Raw genomic sequence first — 22,427 nt, forward strand, 5'->3', positions numbered from 1 at the left:
GGCATATAAAAGGAAGAATTCAGTAAATACTGGTTCATTTCAAATAATGGCATTTACTAAATATTTATTTAGGCTGTGCTCCCTACAGCAAGGTTCAACAAACTATGGCCAGGATCCAGCTGCCAGTTTTTGCAAATAAAGTTTTATTGCAAGAAAGGCCATATGGTATGCAAGCATAAATATTTCCTTTTTGACTATTGAAGAAAAGATTTGCTGCCACCTATCTTATGAGATGAGGATGAGGTAGGGTGGGGTAGAATGTGGCAGAATATGTAAAACAGGTTAATTTTTACTACTATTCACACATCTCTCTAAAGCAAACTAACCACGAAGGTAGAAGTCAGGGACAAAAGGACTTATATGGTCATTTTCACAGTAAATTTAATATCAGTATTTGAGTACTAATGTATAACTCAACACACAGAGATAATAGGTAATTGATATCTCATTTTGCTACCCAGAATAAACATCAGCATGTTTAAAGAAAGTGGGGTAAAGTGGCACAATGACAATGGACACTTGGAATTGGAAGAAACAAAGAGAAACAAACATGGTTGTGAAGGTTAATTCTAGGTGTCAGCTTGACTACTTGACTACATTAAGGAATGCTGAGAAACCTGGTAAAGCTGTCTTTTTAAATGTGTCCATGAGGGTGTTTCCAGAACAGATTAACGTGGGAGCCTGAGTGGACTGTGTGGGAAAGACCTGCCCTTATTGTGGGCAGGGACCAACCAATCCACTGCGGGCCCAGAGAGAACAAAAGACATAGCAAAAAGGTGAATCTCTCTCTCTCTCTATCCGCTGGAGCTGGGATACACCCTTTACTCCTGTCTGTGGACATCAGCTCGAGGCTCTTCGACTTTGGGTTCCAAGACTTACACCACGGACACCACCGGCTGTCCTGGTTTTGATGCCTTCAGACTTGGACTAAGCCATGCTATTGGCATCTAGTTTGCAGATGGCCTATCGTGGAACTTTTCTTCACAATCCTGTGAGCTAATTCCTCTAATAAATCCCATCTCATATATTTATAACATATCCTATTGATTCTGTCTCTCTGGAGAACCCTGAGTAATACAGTGGTAATTACAGATTGCAAGTGCTGTGAAAGAAGTAAACAGGTGATGAGATCACAAATAGTGGGAGAGAGAACACTTGAGTTTAGACAGTCAGAGAAAACCCTTGAAAAGTAGCATTTGATCTGAAACTGAAATTTAAAAGCTTGAGATGTTTAAAGAATGGATCAGCCAAAGTGACTAGAATGTATTGAAAGAAGAGCATAATTTTCCAAAGTGCAGTCAGTGAGGTAAGAAAGGAAGATAGCAAATTGAATCCAGCACCATAAAAACTCCCTCATGCCGAACCTTTGCAGTCTAGCCCTTCTCTACCCATTATCTCTGCAGATCTTCTTTGTTCCCTATTGTTTTCCCTGTTTCAAAATAGAATATAAATGGTATCATACAGTATTTATCCTTTTAAGGCTGGCTTCTTTCACTTAGCATAATGTTTTTAAGGTTTATCCAAGTCGTTTTATGTATCAATAACCTGTTCTCCTCTATTGCTGAGTCGTTAATCGGTCCACTAATGGATGTACTACTTTCTTGATTCATTCAAGACTGGATGGGCACGTGAGTTTTACTTTTTTTTTTTTACAGTTTTACAGTTATGAATAGAGCTGCTATATACATTTGTGCACAGGTTTTTGTGTGAACACAAGTTTTCATATTTTTAGAATGTCTATTCTCCTTACTTGTCTTTACCTTTTTATTGAATGGCCTAGATAGCAAGAAAAAGAGGTAAATGGAATAATGATAGAAAAGGAATAATTAACATTGTCTTTATTCAGTTGACATGATTGCACAAACAGAACATGTAAGGTTATCTACAAACTAAATGCTGGAATGCTAAAGTGGACTTTTATGTGCTCACTTGATACCAGGTCAATTTTAAAATATTGCTCACATACTGTATGTAAATACTGATAGTCAACTCTGTACCCCATAAATATGTATAAATAAAAAAAATAAAAAGTTTCTTTTGTATAAATTTGCAACAAAGTATTAGAAAATGCAATTTTAAAAAATACATTAAACAATCTCAAAACATAAAGTAACTAGAAATAAAATTAACAAAAATGTAACAGAACTCTACACATAAGATTAAAAAAATGTTACTTGAAGAAATTAGAGAAATATAAACTGTTCATGAATTGGAAGACAATCGTTTTAAGATGTCGATTCTCCCCAAATTAATCTATAGATTGATGTAATCCCTATCAAAACTCAAGCAGGCTAAAAAATAGAAATTGACAAGCTCACTCTAATATTCATGTGGAAATTCAAGGTCCCAAACAGCCAAAAGAATTTTGACAAAAGAAAGGACAAAGTTGGAAGATTAATCTACCTGTATTCAATATACATTATAAAGGTAATTAATCTAGACAGTGTAGTATTGATACAAGATAAATAGATTAAAGAACAGAATAGACAATCTAGAAAAAGACCCACACGTACATTCCATTGATTTCCACAAAAGGTGCTAATGAAATTCAAGAAGAAGAAAGTTTTTTCAACAAATACTGGAATGACTGGATAGCCACACTAAAATAAATAAATAATCAATGTTACATATCTTACACCTTACATTAAAAAATAATTTCAGATAGATCACAGACCTAAATGTAGAAGCTGAAATAAAAATGTCTCTGGAAGAAAATATCTCTTTGATCTTAATAATAATATAAAAATATAAAAAATAATAATATAAAAAAGATGAATGGTACATAAAAACTCTGCTAATAGAAGAACACTAAAAAAAATAAAATGGCAAATCATAGACTTGGAAAAAATATTTGCAATTCATATATCGGACAAAGCATATGTATCTGAATGTTTAAAAAACTTACTAATCAATAACAACAACTAAACAAAAACGAGAAAAAAAATTTGTACACTTTACAAAAGAAGATACAGGATTAACCAATAAGTTTATGAACAAATGCTTAAGATTATTATCATTTAGGAAAATGTAAATTGAGCCACAATGAAATACCACTATATAAATATTGGAATGGCAAACATTAAAATTAGTGAAGATACAAGGACATGAAACAACTGAAATTTCCATACAGTTGGTGGGACTGTAAAATGGTGTGTCCACTTTGGAAAAAAAGGTTAGCAATTTCAAATAAACTTAAATCTATATCTGTCACTATGACACAGCAGTTCTGGTTCCAGGAGAAATAAATATCTCCATAGATCAAAAGACTTTTACAAAAATTTCCATGGCAGTATTTTTCGTAACGGCTCCAAACTGAGAACTACTCAAATGTCCATCTGGTGCACTCATGCAATGAGATACTACTCAGCAATAAAATAACAAAGTAATGATACCTGGATGAGTCACAAAAGCTTATTCTAAGCAAAAGAAACTGGGAATAATAGAGTGCATACTCTATGATTTTATTAATATCAAGTTTAATAATAGGTGTAACTAATTTATGGTAATAAAGATAATAGCAGCATACTTTGGGTTCAAGGGTTGACTGGAAACAGACACGAAGAACTTTCTGGAGCATCAGAAAGGTTCTATATCTTGATGTTGGTCATGATTAAATATATAAATTACCAAAATTCATCCAACAGTACACTTAATATCTGTGCATTTGAATGCATGTAAATTACACCTCGATTAAAAAAACCTTGCTTTGTCATTTAATTGTTTAATAGTTATGTAAACTATTTGTATCAAAAATTTACAGCAACCAAGCACATGCTGAATCAAGAAAAAAGGCAACTTTAAAACTGTAGGAAATATTTGGCACTTTAATTTGCCCTTGTCTTACTCCTATCTCTAGCTCAGTGATGGACTTGAAGCCAGCAGCCCACATTCCCAGTATGGGACTCTTGTCTCTGGGCCAGTACAGAAAAGCAGACCTTATTTTCAAAGAATTGTGTCTGTTCTAACCCATCAGGAGGTACCTGAAGGACTGACACAAGGTGCTTGTCTTTGTTTCACAAATTATGAACTCTTCAAGGCAGAAAACTAGTGAGCATTCCTCAAAAATACTGTAAGGTGAACAAACAACCTGCAGCTGCCTGGGGCAAAAATTATGGTTGAGCACAAAAAGCCTGGGAGGGAAGTCTAGGAAGAGAGTTTCCTTGGGATATTGAGGCATTGAAAAAACACGTAGATTAGGGAATTTATAAAGCCATGCCCATGACCAGGACAGAATGCATGCTTAGAATAGATCTGAGAAGACACTATGCTTTCACCAGTGGCTGATCTCTAGGCTCAATCTAAATAGGAAGTGAAGGCAATGGCACAGTTGTAAATGTTCTGAAGGAGTTCCCCTTTTAGTTCTTTTTGAAATTGTCTCTTTCTCTCCCCCGACCCTTGTAGCATTCAATGAAATCTCTGTCAAAACACTAGTTAAACATAAGAAAAAGGGATGAAGACTTCAGAGACCATAAATAAAAAAAGAATGCAAACTTTATGAAGGTAGTTTAGAAAAGTCCCTGAACAAGCAGCTACAGCCTATAACAAGCAAAAAAGAAAAAAAAAATCTATGAGAGGAAAGAATCTGATTTCCACACATACAACATTGTAATACTCAAAATGTCCACTTTTTAACAAAAATTTATGAAGCATCCTAAAGTACAAGAAAGTGTGGCTCATTTATAGAAGAAATTAACAGAAACTATCATTGAGGAAGAACACACATTTGACTTACTTGATAAAGATTTTAAATCAGCTGGCTTAAATATGCTCAATGAGCTGAAAGAAAGCCATAGACAAAAAGCTAAAGAAAACCACTAGAAGAATGATTTGTGAACAAATAGAGAATATCAATAATGAGATAGACATTATAAAAAGGGAACTGAGCCAATATTTTGGAGCTGATAAGTACCATAACTGAGGTTAAAAACTCACTAGAAGGTTTCAGCAACAGATTTAATCAGGCAAAGTAATCAGTGAACTTGATGATTAGACAATTTGATTTGTTTAGCCTGAAGAGCACAAAGAAAATAAATGAAAAAAACTAAATACAGGCTGACAGAACTGTGGGACACCATCAAGCACACCATTATATGCAAAATGGGAATCCAATAAGAAAAGGAGAGACAAAAAGGGAAAGAAAGAATATTTGAAAATATAATGGCTCGAAACTTGCAAGTTTTGATAAAAGGCATGAATCTATACACTAAAGAAACTTAATGAACTCTGAGAAGAATAAACACAAAGAGATCTACACCAAATTACATTGTAATCAAATTTTCAGAGCCATGGACAATAAAAGAGAATTTTCACATCTGCAGAAGGAAGCAACTTATGACAAAGTATCTTTGATAACATTAATAGCAGCTTTCTCATCAGAAACAATGGAGGCCAGAAGGCAGTAGGAGTGCATTTTTAAAGTGCTGAAAGAAAAAAGAAACACACTGTAAACCAAGAATTCTGTAGTCAGCAAAATTATCCTTTAAAAATAAAAGAGAAACTATGACATTCCCATATAAACAAAAGCTGAGAGAGATAATTGTTAGTAGACACGTGCCCTACAAGAATTGCTAAAGGTAGTTTTTTTTTGTTTTTTTTTTAGGTTGAAATTAAAGGACACCAGATAGGAATTTGAAGCCATATGAAGAAATAAAAAACTGTGGCAAAAAGTAACTAACAGGTAAATATGAAAGCCAGTATTATAATTTTGGTTTGTAACTCTTCTTTTTTTCCTATGTGATTTAAAAAACAATGCATAAAGCAATAATTATAAATCTATATTAATGTGTACACAATATATAGATTTAATTTGTGAGCCACAGTATAAAGGGGGAAGAAAAATAGGGCTATATAGGAGCAGTGATAGTGTAGCTATTGAAGTTAAGATGATACCAATGCAAACTATATTATTATAAATTTAGAATGTTAGTACTAATTCTCAATGTAACCACAAATAAAACATCTAAAAATATGCTCAAAGAAATGAGAAGGGAATCAATATGGCACACTGCAAAAAATGGATTAAATACAAAATAAGGCAGTAATGAAGAAAATGGGAGAAAAAGGTATGACATACAGAAAACAAGTAGAAAAATGTTAGACATAATCACATCCTTTCCAGTACCTGCTGTCTCTGTTCCCCCTCTCTCTCTTTGATGGTATCTACTGTTTCCTTAGTCAATATAATCTCTGTTCTGCCCAATTTGGGTTCTGATTCCAGAAGTTTCTCCTCAGTGTGGAACTTTTTGTTATTGTTGTTGTTGAACATTTTGCCTGCTTACTTTTTGAGATTTCATAGAGCCCAGGTAACTCTAGCACCATAAGATCTTCCTGTGGTCCCCTTGTACACTCATCTATAAGTCAGAGCCTGCATAGCTTCTGGTGAGTATCAGCTGCTGATCTTAAAGTAATCTGTTGAGCATTATAATTACTACTCATTGGTGATTGGAGCCATTATTCTGCTTACTCCCACACAATTGCTTTAATAACACAGTTTTTCGTCAAATAATTCTCCAAACCTACTCTCGAACTTTGGGTTTCATGTTAAGCCCTGTCACATAATTTTATAATAGATTTTGTTTATGGGTTTCAAGTACTTCTGTCCATGTTACTCTACCTTGTGAGAGGATTTGTTGAAAACACACACACACACACACACACACACACACACACACACACACACACACACACTCCATTATGGCTGCCATCTTCCTAGAATCCTCTCTTCCTTCAAATTTCTTTGGACTTTGTCCATCTGGGTTTCTAGCTAAAGAAGGATCTAGATTAGTCAACCAACTGAAGTACAACTTCAGTGGCTGGGGGAAATAGTTTTAGAAGAAAAACAATTCATCATTCATGTGAAGCCGCTAGAAACTAAGGGGTCTTGAAACTGTTAACTAGATTTTTCAGAACTGAACATGCATCTCTCAAACAGTCACTTCCACTTTTCCATTCCTTAGTTTGGTGCAGATTTGCATGAAGGGCTTTTTAACTGTTGGCTAAATTTGGGAATAACACTGAAGTCTCAGTTAGGCATGCATCTGCAGCTCACTGAGATTTCCCATTGGTAGCTTAATTCATGCCCCAGTAGTTTATTTAACATTTTTTTTTTTGTTCTTGGAACAGTGTCACCTGTTTGAAACTATTGTTTTAGTTGTTCAGTGAGTTCTTGCCTGAATAATTTGACATATTCAGCAGCTCTGTTTAAAGAAAGGACTCTGTTTAAGGTCTTTTCTTCTTCAGAGGCATAATGTGTATCAGAGGGGAATTAGGAAGGCATTACCATTGTTTAATGAATACTAAAGTAAAAAAGGATTAAACAGCTCTACAAATAGCCAGATCTCATGGGCCTCTTGACTTTAAAGATTGTGGAAGGTAATTATATAGTGTAATTAAATTATTTTAATTCAATTTCAAACTTTGTTTCATGAATAGAAATTTTTCCCTGTTATGAATAGAGAATACCTTTCTTTCAGCCAAATCCTCCTTTGGAATAGAAGGGAATTTGTCCTTTAAATGTGAGCAACAGGGACAAAGTAAATTTCATAAAAACAAAAAACAAAGACATTCTGTGTTTTGATCTCTTCCATTCTGTAAATTTTTGGATTGAATTTGGCATTTGTAAGTCATGTTATTGGAATGAAACTGAATTAAGCCTTTTAAAACTTGGCTCAGTATTAACATTCAATTATTGTAGACTGAAGAATACAGAGTTACCGCTTTGTGGTTTTCTTACCAGTTACCATGAAACACTTTCATATCAGTCTTAGATATAAAATTACTATACCAGTTTCTTATTGTCATTTGAATTGTCAGTAGAGCACAGAAAATCATTGGGATATAGTAGAATGATTGAAGAAATGTGTGACTGAATCCTGAACTCATTAGCTATACACTCAGGGTAAATATGACTTACCTCTCCGAATCTCAGTTCCCTCTTTTGCAAAATGAGTGGCAGGGCTAAATGATTTCTAAGGTCCTTATCAGATCTAACATTCCATAGGCCACTGATAACACAATTATGAAAGTAATAAGGCAGGTATTCTAACTGTATTCTACACATGAGAAAATTGCCACTCAATTTTAAGTGACTTGCTCACGATGACACATGTAGGAAATAGAAAAACTAAGATTCTGACTTGCTCACAATGACTTGCTCATAATGACACATCTCGGAAATAGAAGAACCAAGATTCTGACCCAGAAGCCTGTGAAGCTCAGTACATTATTCTTTGGGCTTTATTATGCTATTCACTTCTGTGATTAACATTCTACAGCTAAGTATAGAAAAAATATAATTAATTACTGCTCTTTTCTGTGACTGACTTTCTGCTGTAGCTTTCTGTGTGCAAGTGAAAAGCCAATGACAGAGAAGAGAGCATGGTGAGCACTTGCAATAAGACTAATAACACTGAAAGCAGTGCAGGGGCAACAAAGAGCCCTTCAGTGAATAAACGTAGAGTCTATAAACCCAGTTTGTGAACAGGTCAAAACAAAATAAATAGGGGATGAAGTCATGAGTGCAGGAAGACTACTACCTTTCTGAAAGATCCTCAAGGGTTAATATGCCACCCCTCTATACTGGACAGCCTCTTCACTGAGAACAGAAACCTCTTTGAAACATTGATTTGTTTACATGTCTGTCTTTCTCCACTAGAAATAATCCCCTCGTGAAGTGTAACTATATCCATTTATTTCTGTATCTCTAGCACCTAGCCCAGTAACTAGCACTTGGTAGGCTGAATGAATAAATGTACGTTATTTAGAAATGGTGTGGTGGCAGACAATTCATTTTTTAACAGCAGTAGTAACTATTAATTACTTAATTGATATTCATCAAATATCTACTATGTGCCAGGCATTCTAGGTGATACAATGAACAAAACAGACACAAATATCTGCCCTCACGGAGGTTACACTCTAATAGAGACAAGACAATGGACAAAGAAGAAATGGAACAGACTGTGCTCAGATGTGATACATGCAATGGAAAAAAATAAAGCTGAGAGGAGGGCAGGGACTGCCAGAATATGGGAAAGCTCTCACTGAAAAAGTCACATTTAAACCGATTAGACACATTTCCCAGCACAGTGCTAAAAGCTTAATGAGCATGTATTAGTTTGCTAGGTTTGCTGGAACAAACTACCACAAACTGGGTGGCTTAAACAACAGAAATTTGCCTTACAGTATGGAGGCTAGAATTCTGAGATCAAGGTGCCAATGGTGTTGGTTCTTTCTGAGGATTGTGAGGGAAGGATCTGTTCCAGGTGTCTATCTTTGGCTTTTATTTTTTATTTTATTTTATTTTTTTTAAAAGAGGGACCAGTAAGGGGATCTTAACCCTTGACTTGGTGTTGTCAGCACCATGCTCTCCCAAGTGAGCCATGGGCTGGCCCTTCTCTTTGGCTTTTAGATAGCCATCTTCTACCTGTTTCTTTTCACATCATCTTTCCTCTGTGCATATCTTTGTTTCCGAATCTCCCATTTAATAAGGGAACCAATTATGTTGTATTAGGGCCTCATTTTAACTTGATTTCCTAGGTAAAGACCCCTTCTCTATGTAAGGTCATATTCTGAGGTACTGGGGGTTAGGACTTCAACATATTAATTTGTAGGGGAGCACAATTCAACCCATAATGGTGTGTTACGCCACTTAATCCTCATAATTTTGTTAAGTTAGTATTGCTATTCTCATTTTATATAAAGTACATCAAAAAGTTTGCAGAAAAATAGAATTAAAAGATAATACAAACCTTTTCATAAATTTTTTGAAGTATCCTCATATATAAGAATGCTAAAAATTAAAATATTTAAGAGCATAGGAGTAGTAACCTCATAGAGTTTAGACTAAAATTCAGGTATGTTTGACACCAGAAGCTTTGCTCTGTGTCAAAATACTATACTTTTCTCACTTTTACTTACTTCTGAGTGATCTTTCTAAAGCAAAATGAGGGAATTGACACGGATATTCACATTATAATGTCTGGAAAGTCACTTCTTTTCTATGGGACTTTAATTTACACAAACTATTGCATTCAGAATGGAGTTGTTTAATACCAAGACTCTCGACTAAATTTTTCTACACTTCTGTGAAAATTCCAGATGTAGGGATCATTCACCAAGATATTATAAGGTTTAGGGAGAAAATAATCCGTTTCTGGACTAGATGCCAGACTTGAAGCTACTTACCAGAGGCACAATGCTATTCATTATTTCTTCTCAGGTATCTGGAAATAATATAGTCTTACTCTAAATTAATGTAAGCCAAGGGAGGTAATCATCTCAGTTGCAATGAGTTCTTGTTAACAATAACCAGGAATAAATATGTTACAGGTGAAAGTAAAGGAATTACCACTTGCTCAGGGGAGATTAGGGTGATGGGTCTTTCTTATTTTGTCTTGCCTTTCATTTGATACACATTTATTTTCTAGGTCATATTTTCAAGGTCATCTTTGGATATTCTAACATATTTTATTTACTTATACATCACATGTTTCTTAAACACCAGAATGCAGTGCTAGGCATGCTGGATACAAGGATGAATGATACTTCATTCTTTTCATTCACCCACGAATGACAAAAAATAAACAAATATACAAGTAGAAAGAAACACATGAAGGAATACCTAATCACTACCTAGGTAAAATCAGAAGTGCTATTGAAAACTAACTGAAAGAGGATATATCTTATCTTAGCCTTGAGAAGCAGGAAAATTTAGTGATGTAAAGTTTGGAGGGGTAGCAATGGGAAGGAAGGGAACTATTTAAGTTAAGGGAGCTATTCATGGAAATGCTAGGAGGAGACACAGAGTGTGGAGTACTCTGGCAGCCACGGGTATAAATAAAACAATTTTTGCTGGGTATGTTAAATATTACCATTTATGTGAAAATATTTTGATCCATTGTATTATGACAAGATGATTTCCAACTTGCCTTTACATTTTGCAATTGTGACTACATTCAAGAAGGACCATGGGGAGGGACACAACCTGCCAGCTTAATTAAGTTTCTGAAATGCTTCTGAGCAAAATTAATATATGTAGATACAGCCCAAATAATTCGAACTGAAAAGAATTCAGCTTAAACACAAAACTCCAAGAAATGCAGGAATGTTAAAAGTTTTGAATATAGCAATATTGATAATGGTGGTTAGAGAACTGTTTATTCTTCCCCTGGTTACTTTCCCTCACTGGTCATTTCAAAGTCAATGTGATTATCCGAACCTTTGAGAGAAAAAATTTAAACCTCAAGGCTGAGTGGCCATTTGGCAAAGCCTCCTATGTAAATCCTAGTAAACCCAAGTGGATAGAAACAAAATAAACTTTCTTCCACTGTAAAGTTTGCTTACCCTTTGAAGAAGGTGATGTTAAATATTAGTACTGAGTAAACTCAAATTCTCTTGCTGATCATCTTAGATGTGGGCCAAGTGGCAAAACTAAGACTGAACTTCTCATATTTGTGTTGCCAGGATGCATTTTATCAATAAAGTAAATAAATGACGAGGCCCCACATGTACACAGTTCTTTATGATTTGCAAAGCCTTTTCACATCTGTCATTTCAAATGGCTTCTACATCTACTCTGTGAGAATGGCAGAATAGAGATTATGGTCCTCATTTTGCAGAAGGCAAAAACTGAAGATTTGGGAGTTGATTTGTTTAATGATAAAATCAGTGCCGGGGCCAGGACTAGCACTACAAAATATGCACCATTATTGCAGTGTTTGAGCATATTAAAGAATGTACAAGTGTTACAATGCTCGTTTAGCAACTCTACCCTAACACTCTGATTTTCTAAGAAGTCTCAGACCTGAGATTCTATGCAATCCTGCAGGGATGAAATTTAATAGCGTTATGTCTCACGGGCACAACTGTCAAACATACAGCATTAGATTTATAAAACTGCACTCTCAAACTGCATTCTCAGGGGCCTTAGTATTTGCTATAAGATAGTGTGTGTGTGTATGTATTTGTGTTTATTCCGGTGGTTATCTATTAAAATAAATAAAGTAAATAAGTAAGCTATGTAAATCCACTCCTTATCACCTGCATGATCACCTTATACCTAGGTACTGCCATATGATTTCAGGGTCCCTGTATCGGTTTGTGGTCATGATGCCATTGGCACCAACTTTGACATGGGCTAAATGGAAAAGCAGAGGCACAAAGTAAAATCGATGCTTTGTTGATGTGTTACTGACAAATGAAGGCCAAATGACACCATTATATGTCATCTGAACAAAGGTTTCACAGTAGTTTGAATACGGAAATTGGTGGGAGAATTGCCATTCCACACACCTGAACTTAAGCACACAAAACTCCCAGGAGTCTGTACTATAGCAATCGGCACCATATTTACATGGTGAGCTACAATTTAGTTTAGTAAGATGTCATCCATCATATTCAATTATGTTGCTACTTTAAATATCATTGGTTTTACAGTTTTGCTTTGTTTTAAATTTTCCAATTTTTTTTTATGTTTTAGCCACGTAAGAATATTAAACAACAAGTTTATGAAAATAAAACAACAAGTTTATGTCTACTGTTATGTTGGCATATATTTAAGGAACATACATTAAAATAAACATTGTTTTGATCAATAATAGAGAATAGAAATACCACAACAAAATACCATAGACTGATAGTTTATAAGCAAAATAAATTTATTTCTCACAGTTCTGTAGGCTGGGAAGTCCAAAATCCAGGTATCAGCAGGTTCAGTGTCTGGCAAAGGCTGTTTACTGCATCCAATATGGTGCCTCTTTCTGTGTCTTCACGTGGTGAAAGGAGAAAGGGGAAAAGGGATTAGGGTATTCCCTCCAACCTCTTTTTTAAGAATACTAGTCCATTCTTAATCACTTCTCAAAGGGCCCTGACTCTTAATATCAGTAATTTAAGGTTTCAGTTCCAACATATAAATTTTGGATGGGACACATACATTCAAACCATAGCACAGATGATTGTTTTTCTCTTTGTAAAGGCTCTATTTGGAGAAATACTGAATTGTGTGGCTTCACACAGTTTAGCTTTCTAAAAGTTGAAAGAAGTGTGTTCTGCCTATTCTTGTTTTATGACTATGAGAGTTTACAGAGTAATCAATGACTCAGTCCAGCACACGTCTCTTAGCTGCTACTATGTGCTTCACCATGGTTGTGTGCTAAGAAGAGTACATAGAGATAAAACAAACACAGTGTTAGTTCTCAAGAAGTTAATTGTCTAAAGAACAATTAGCTTGAGTCTACCACTGCCTGGCTCTGCTTGGGTTGACTGTCATTCTCAGCTGTAGAGCCCACAAGGACTTTGGGCATGGAAGAGAAACAACTCATTGGGGCTCTACTTTATGAAAAGTGGGATATAGCATTCACTGAGGCCTCCCTCTCTGTGGTGCTCTGAAAGAGCTAAGGCTTCAGCGTGGTCTGTTTGGGACCTTTTTCTAGGAGGAACACAACTTTAGGAATGAGTAACCTTTATAGAAAGTTTGAGAGTACTCATAGAAATATCAAAGCCAAGGTAACAATAGCAAGTCAGTAGAGATGTTCCTGAGTTGTCCTTGAATTCATATAACAAGAATAATGCAGGGTAGGATAGCAGGAGAGGGGTGCCAGACAGTCCCAGCCTACTCCAGGTATCAGGTGGTTGGAGTTGGGTTTACACTGGCACAAATTTTTTTCGGCTTTTTTTTTCTTTTTTCTTTCTTTTTGCTTTCACTGATTTCAATTAGGTGATATGATAATTGAAATTAGGATACAAGGATGTGATTGGCCTAAAAATCAGCCCCCTGGAGAGCTTCAAGTCTCAAAAGGTAGTATATCAGTAATGATAGTGACATTACTTCCAGAGACATGGAAGGGGCACCTCCTAACCTCCTCCAGGTATGTTCACTGCCTCCTCCAGCCTGTGGGAAGTACAGTACATAGGGAATGAGTATGGTCATATCAGTGCCTGATCACCAGGACCATGCCAGTAACCTCTTTAACTGCTTCTATTTTTTTCTCCTGCCTCCAGCTCCATACAATTTATTCTCTATATAGCAGGCAGAATGAACTTATGCTGATAAAATGACAGGGAGGGTTTGGGATAAAATTAAATAGGAGGCAAAAAATGAACATATGATGACCTTTTGATAAAAGGGAGATGATTAAAATATGGTCAGATATTCTTTATTCTTGTTAAGAATAGGATAAGGAAGAATGTTTTTACGTTTCAGTGAAAAGGGGCATATAAGTAAAAATAAATATTATTAACTCTAGCCACCATGTTGTACAATAAATATCTTAAACTTTCTCCTCCTAAAAAAAAGGTGCAATTAGTTCATAGCACTCCCATGTCTAACCCCTCACCCTCAAGAGGCTTCTGGTTATATTTAGAATAAATCACAAAGATGTGAAGGTGGACTATAAAATGCTGAGATTCATTCTGTTGTTACATACCCAATCTCATCCTTCACCCCTCTCTAACTTGCTCACTCTGCTCCAGCCACACTGGTCTAATCGCTCTTTCTGAAAAACACCATGTTTATTCTCCTTCTAGGACATGGGTACAAGTGCTTGTATCTCTGCCTGGAAGGTTCTTCCCTCAGAAATCCATTGAGTGACTCCTAGTCATTTAGTTCTTAGCTGAAAGTCACCTCCTTTCCTGACTGACTAAAGTGACGCAGTCAACTTAGCCCCTCTCTAGAGTCTTTGCTGGGAGGAAATGGGCACTGGTACAGAGAATATCCCAAACTGCTGAAAATTAGTAAAAGTCCAGAACATTTGCAATATATTTTTCTCATGTCTTCACCTACCTCACATACAAAGCATAATTTCATTTCTACTCTTGAAATGGATTCCTGCACTTCCTGATTTTCTTTCCTCTCATCTTTCTGTATTTATTCCAAAGAGTCTTGAGAACTGCTGAAAATGAACAATAGCAGCAATCACCATAACGATCATAATATTATAAATGGACTATTTATTTGTTGCTACAAACCATTCTAAGTACTTCATGTGCCTTAATCCACTTAACCCTCACAATAACCTTACAAGGCATCTACTTTTATTTGTCCTATTTTACAAACAAGGAAGGTGAAGAACTAGGATTTTAACAATCTACCAAACCCAGGACAATCCTTGGGCCTACAGTCTAGTTGTTGTCTTAGATTACAACGTCTGTGTTTAAATTTCAATGCCAATTTATTTCAGAGTAGCTAGATGATAGCTGTAACAACAACAAAAATGGCAGTCCCATTTAACCCTTTCTCTGTTCCATGCACTGTCCTTGATGCTTTGCTTCTATTGCATCTTATCATAATCAGAGCCTTGGGACATTTGTTTTAATTATATCCAATTTACAGAAAGGAAACTGAGGATAATCTTGCAGGAGATTACACAATTCTCAGTAATGGTAACAGGAGCATAAGTGTCTTCCTCTCAGGATGCATAAAGTTCTGCTTGGATCTAGCAGGTCTGCATCTGCCTGCTGGATCCAAGCAGAACTTTCTTTTTAATTTAACACACATCCTCTGTGTCATATTGTCTCAAGTCAGTAATCCCAAGTCTTCATTCTTAAATATTATGTTTCTGCAAAAACTCAGTAGTCAATATAGTTATCCCACAGACTGTATCTCATACCCTCACCTACCAGGTGGCTGAGTGCATCTTTTCTTCCAAAATGGCCGGCCAAGCCCAGCAACGACCACCAAGCCACTTCAATAAATGCCCCGGGCTCTCCAGAGCCAGGGTGGTGGGGGGCCTCAGGCTTTGGCCACACCCCCTGTCACCCACAACCAGCCCAGCAGTGACCACTGAACTGCCGCAGGAAGCACCCTGGGCTCTCCTGACCCAGGGAGGTGGGGGTGCTAAGGGCCTTGGCCATGCCCCTCTGAAATGCACAGCCTACCCAGTGCAGCAAGAAGGGCCCCATCAAACTGCAGCAAGAAGGGCCCTGAGTTCCCGAGCTGTGGTAGGGGGGTGAGGGCTTTTGCTACACCCCCTTGACATCTGCACTCACCCTGGCAATGACCAAGCCACTGCTGGAAGATCCCTGGTCCCTCCTGTAGGAATGAGGGGGGTGCCACAGGCCTCAATCCCACCCCTCCTCCTACCCCCTTTTTCCATCCCATTTCCTTTTCCCCTCTCCCTCTCAACTGCTCTTCAACAACATCCTAGAATATATAAACTAATATTAATAAAAATACATTTTCTTTGGAAAAAAAGGGCCAGCCAGAGCCTAAGTGCTGCCCTCCTCCTCTGCTGCAGGCTTTGGGATGGATTTCTTTGATGCTGTGGTGAGATTTAATTAGTCTTGGCTCTTCCTGTGCAACAATTATGCCCACTGATTAGAGAAAGGAAAAGGTTGAACTAACATGGATTTTATAATTCATCTTGGTTACCAACTTACAGCCTATTCCATTTATCAGGTAAATATTTCTGTTTATGCTGTTAAAGAGATGTACTGATTAGACAGTTTTCTTCTATTGTAGATTACTCATTTTCAATTCATTTGCATTTTTTGAGAACTTATTAACAATATTTAATTTTGAAAAGCTTAAAGTATACAGAAACTATAAAAACTAATATAAAAATTATTCACAAAAATACACTAGAGATACTAAGAGCACAGAGTTTGGAACTACATTATATGGGTTTCGATCCCAGCTACACAAATTCCTAGACTATGTAACTTTGAACATGTTATTAATTTATTTTCAGTTGTTTTATTTACCAAAAGGTAATGATATTACTACCTATCTCAAAGAAACATAAAGCATCTAGAACGGTGAGTGGCACCTAGTAATTGTTCAATAAATATTCACCATTTGACTATTTTTATTCATAATCAAAGTATTTTTTAATAAATATAAAACATCAGCTCACATATCTACCTTTTGTTACTTCATAGGAGCAGATATGCATTCAATGCTCTAGATACCCCACTCAAAGTTCATAGTGTACTTAAAAATCCAGAATTTCTATATGACCAATGAATGTTATGTAGTGCCAGTACTTAGTCCTTTTGATATAGAAACAAAGAGAGACCAGAAAGACTAGTACATAGAAAGGCATAGTATGAAACAATGGTAGTGTCTAAATGTCTGACAAGTGAATCCATGTGTTTTGGAATTTCAAATGAAGAATAAATCAACAACAGCTTGGGAATTAGGAAGTGTGAATTAGTAAATGTTTCATGTAAAGGAAAAGTGTGTGTCATTTCTGTTAATCCTTGAACAACCAGTAGAGTTTTAAGAGGTTAATATGGGAATGGAGTACCATCAGGGAAAATAAAACAACTTGCAAAAAGGCAAGGAGACAGGTCATTACAAATTATTAGCCATTACAAAGACAGGCCATTTTCAAAGTCATGAATAGCGAATGCTCTAGTCTGGCAAAACTCTGAGACACATTAAGAGTCACAGTGAAAGAAAATGTTGAGAGCATCAGTTGGGGCCTTGTTGTTAAGGGCCTTACATGCCTGGGGGAACATTTGTGCTTAGTTCAGTGAGCAACGCAATGGCCACAGCAGGGTTTTGGACAAAACCCTCAAGTGGAAAGTAAGCTCCCTGAAAGCACAGATTTTGTTCAGCTTACCATTGTTTCTCAGTACCTACAATAGTTTCCGCCCCATAGTAGGCCAATGTTTGCTCAGTGGTGTGGCTAATATCTGCCTTCTTTTCTTCATATGGTTTCTATTTGGTTAAATTGGTACTAGTAAATATCTTTATATTTTTAAAATTTACTCTTATTATTATTAATATTTATTTTCATTTTAACTTATCAATATAAAATGTAGTTGGTTTTCGTGTCTTTACCAGTTTCTCTTCCCACCCCACCCCCCCATCGACATCATATCCGTTCACTTTCCTTAACAAGTTCAAGGAATTGTTGTGATTGTTGTGTTTTCTTCACTGCAACCCCAATGTTTGTTTGTTTGTATATTTATTTATTTATTTTTAGCTCCCACAAATAAATGAGAAAATGTGATGCTTCTCTTTCTGTGCCTTACTTGTTTCACTTAATATATTTTTCTCTAAGTCCATCCATGTTGCTGCAAATAGTAGTATTACACTCTTTTCTATAACTGAGTAGTATTCCATTGTGTAGATATACCACATTCTCCTTATTCACTCATCTGATGATGGGCATTTGGACTGGATCCAATTCTTGGCCATTGTAAATAGTGCTGGAAGTACAGGTATCCCTTCAACATGATGATTTCCATTCCTCTGGGTATATATCCAGCAGTGAAATGGCTGGGTCATATGGTAGATCTATCTATAATTGTTTGAGGAACCTCCATATCATTTTCCATAAAGGCTGCACCTTTTTTAAGTCCCACCAACAGTATATGAGATTTCCTTTTTTTCCACAACCTTGTCAGCACTTACCATTATCATTTTGTATATTAGCCATCCTAACTAGAGTGAGATGGTATCTCAAAGTGGCTTTGATTTGCATTTCCCAAATGCTGAGTGATGTTGAGAATTTTTTCATGTGTCTGTTGGCCATTCATACATCTTCCTTTAAGAAATGCCTATTCAGCTCCTTTGTGCATTTTTTAATTGGGTTATTTGTTTTCGTGCTGCAAAGTTGTTTGAGTTCCCTGTGTATTCTGGATATTAATCCTTTGTCAGATGTATATTTTGCAAATATTTTCTCCCACTGTATTCATCGTCTTTTCAGTCTGTTAACTGTTCCTTTGCAGTGCAGAAGATTTTTAGTTTGATATAATCCCATCTGTTTATTTTTCCTTTGGATATCTGTGCTTTTGGTGCAGGATTCATGAAGTCTGTACCCACTCCTACTTCCTGAAGTGTTTCCCCTATGCTTTCTTTATGGAGTTTTATTGTTTCAGGATGTATATTTAATTCTTTAATCCATTTTGAGTTGATTTTGATGTATGGTTAGAGGAATGGGTCTAGTTTCATTCCCCGACATGTGAATATCCAGTTTCCTCAGCACCATTTGCTGAAGATGCAGTCTCTTCCCCAGTGTGTAGACTTGGTGCCTTTGTCAGAGATCTGATGGCTGTAGGTGTATGGTATGATTTCTGTATTCTCTGTTCTATTCCATTGATCTGTCTGTTTTTATGCCAGTACCATGCTGTTTTGGTTATTATAGCTTTGTAGCATAGTTTACAGTCAGGTAGTGTTATGCGTCTAGCTTTATTTTTTTTTCTCAAGATTGCTTTGGCTATTTATGGTCTTTTGTTATTGTATATAAATGTCAGTATAGTTTTTTTCCATTTCTGAGAGAGATGGCATTGGAATTTTGATGGGGATGGAATTAAATCTGTAGATCACTTTGAGTAGTATGGACATTTTTGCAATGTTAATTCTTCCATCCCAAGAGCCTGGGATATCTTTCCATCTTCTTGTGTCCTTTTTAATTTCTCTCAACAGTGGTTTGTAATTCTCATTGTAGAGATTTTTCACATCCTTGGTTAACTTTATTCCTAAGTATTTTATTTTTTTGGTGGCTATTGTAAATGGGTGGCTATTCAACATTTAGTTTTTATCATGAATGAATGCTGAATTTTGTCAAAAGCTTTTTCAGCACTAGAGACGATCATATGGTTTTTGTCTTTGATGTTATTGATATGGTATATCACATGTATTGATTTGCATATGTCAAACCAACCTTGCATCCCTGGGATGAATCCAACTTGACCATGTTGTATAATTTTTTGTGTGTGTTGCTGTATTCTTTTAGCTAGCATTTTATTGAGGATTTTTGCATCTATATTCATCAAGGATATTGGCCTGTATTTTTCTTTTTTTGTTGTATCTTTGTCTGGTTTTGGTATCAGGGTGATGTTTGCCTCATAGAGTGAGTTTGGGTAAATGGCCTTTGTTTCAATATTTTGGAATAGTTTGTAAAGAATTGTTATCAATTCCTCTTTGAAGGTTTGGTAGAATTCTTGAGTAACCAACCCATCCAGTCCTGGGCTTTTCTTTGTTGGGAGCTTTCTGATAAAAAGCTTCAATCTCTTCTTGTTATTGGACTGTTCGGATTTTGTATATGTTCTTTGCTCAGTTTTGGTAGTTTGCTAGTGTCCAGAAATTTATCCATTTCTTCCACATTTTCAAATTTGTTGGCATATAGCTGTTTATAATAGTGTCTAATGATTCCTTGTATTTCTGAGGTATCAGCTTTAATATCACTATTTTCATTGCTAATTTTTGTTATTTTGGTCTTCTTTCTTCCTTTTTTTAGTTAGCTTTGCTAATGGTTTGTCAATTTTATTTATCTTTTCAAAAAGCCAACTTTTTGATTCATTAATCTTTTGAATCATTTTTGGGTTTCTATTTCATTTAGTTCTGCTCTGATCTTAAACATTTCTTTCCATCTACAACTTTGAGTTTGCATTGTTCTTGTTTTTATAGTTCTTTAAGGTGAAGTGTTAGGTTGTTTACTTGCCATCATTCCATTCTTCTGAAGTAACCATTTATTGTGATAAATTTTCCTCTTAATACTGCTTTTGCAGTATTCTACATGTTTTGGTATGATGTGTCATTATTTTCATTAGTTTCAAGAAATTTTTTGATATCCTATTTAATTTCTTCTTGGTCCCATATATCATTAAGTAGAATGATGTTTAATTTCCATTTGTTTCTATAGTTTCCAGTGTCTCATTTGTTATTGATTTCTAATTTTAATCCATTGTGGTCTGGAATAATACATGGAATAATTTCAATTATTTTGAATTTGTTGAGACTTGATTTGTGACCTACCATATGGTCTATCCTGGAAAATGTTCCATGTGCTGATGAGAAGAATGTACATTCTAAATTACTGGATGGAATGTTCTGTAGATATCTGCCAAGTCCAACTGGTCCAAAGTGTTGTTTAGATCTTGTTTTTCTCTGCTGATATTTTGCCTAAATGATCTGTCCAATGTTGAGTGTGGGGTGTTCAGGTCCCCTGCTATTATGGTATTAGTGTCTATCTCATTCTTTAGGTCTAACAGTGTTTGCTTTATAAATCTGGCTGTTCCAATGTTGGGTGTGGATATGTGTATGATTGCTATGTCCTCTTGATGGGTAGATCTTTTCATAACTATATAGTGGCCTTCCTTATTGCTTTTTATGGTTTTTGGTTTAAGGTCTATTTTATCTGATATAAGGATGGGTACTCCAGTTTTTCATTTCTATTTGAATGGTATATCTTTTTCCATACTTTCACTCTTACTCTATGTGTGTCTTTACAGGTCAGGTGTGTCTCTTGAAGGCAGCATATTGCTGTGTCCATCTTTTTATTCTTGTCAGTCTGTCTTTTGAGTGGGAAATTAATCTTTTTACACTTAGAGTTATTATTGAAAAGTGTTCATTTACTCCTCACATTTTGCTGATTTTTGTTTGGATGTCTTAAGTATCTTGTTCCTTTTATTTTTATATTCTGTTTGTCTTCTGTGTCTGTTGCTTTCTTGTGGTGGTAGATAAACTATTTTTTTCTCTTTCTTGTTAGTATTTTTATTTTACTGGTGGGTTTTGTTCTTTATTGAGAATTTGTCACAGTGATGGTTGTTTTTCAGGTATCTAACCCAGTACTCCCTTGAGAATTTCTTGTAAGTCTGGTTATGTGGTATTGACTTCCTGCAGTTTTTGTTTCTCTGAGAAACATTCTATTTATTCTTCATTTCAGAAGGATAGCCTTGCTGGGTAAAGTATTCTTGGCTGGCAATTTTTGTCTTTTAGTATTTTGAATATATCATCTCATTATTTTCTGGCTTTTAGAGTTTCCGATGAAATGGCCAATTTTACTCTTATTGGTGTTCCCTTATAGGTAACTTGACGCTTCTTTCTAACAGCTTTTAGGATTCTCTCTTTGTCTTTGAGTTTTTCCAATTTGTCTATAACATGTCTTAGAGAGGACCTATTTGGGTTGAATATGTTTGGGAATGTTTGTGCCTCTTGAATCTGAAGAGCTGTATCTTTCCCTATACCTGGGATATTTTCTGCTATTATTTTGTTGAATATGTTTTCAATGCCATTTCCTTCTTTCTCCCCTTCTGGAATACCAAGAGTGCTTAAGGTTTTCTGTGATCTCTCTGAGATTTTCTTCAATTGTCTTCATTCTTTTTTCTTTTTCTTTTTTTTTTTTCACCTCTGTTATTCTGAACAGCCTGTTTTCAAGGTCAGAAATTCCCTCTTCTGCTTGTTCTAGCCTAAATTCTCTGCTGTGTTTTTTTATATCATTGAGTGAATTCTTCAGCTCTGCAAGCTCTGCTACATTCTTTTTCAGGGCATTGATTTCTTTGTACATTTCTTCTTTCATGTTTTGTATATTTTTTCTCATTTCATTGTGTTATCTGAGTTTTCTTGTATCTCATTTAGTTTCCTTAGAACTGTTGCTCAAAATTCCTTGTCAGTCATTACAAGGACTTCCTGTTCTATAGGATCTAGAGCTTGAGAGTTATTATTTTCCTTTGGTGGTGTTGTACTTTTATAATTTTTC

Source organism: Cynocephalus volans, chromosome X, assembly GCF_027409185.1.
Source record: "Cynocephalus volans isolate mCynVol1 chromosome X, mCynVol1.pri, whole genome shotgun sequence".
NCBI lineage: Eukaryota > Metazoa > Chordata > Mammalia > Dermoptera > Cynocephalidae > Cynocephalus > Cynocephalus volans.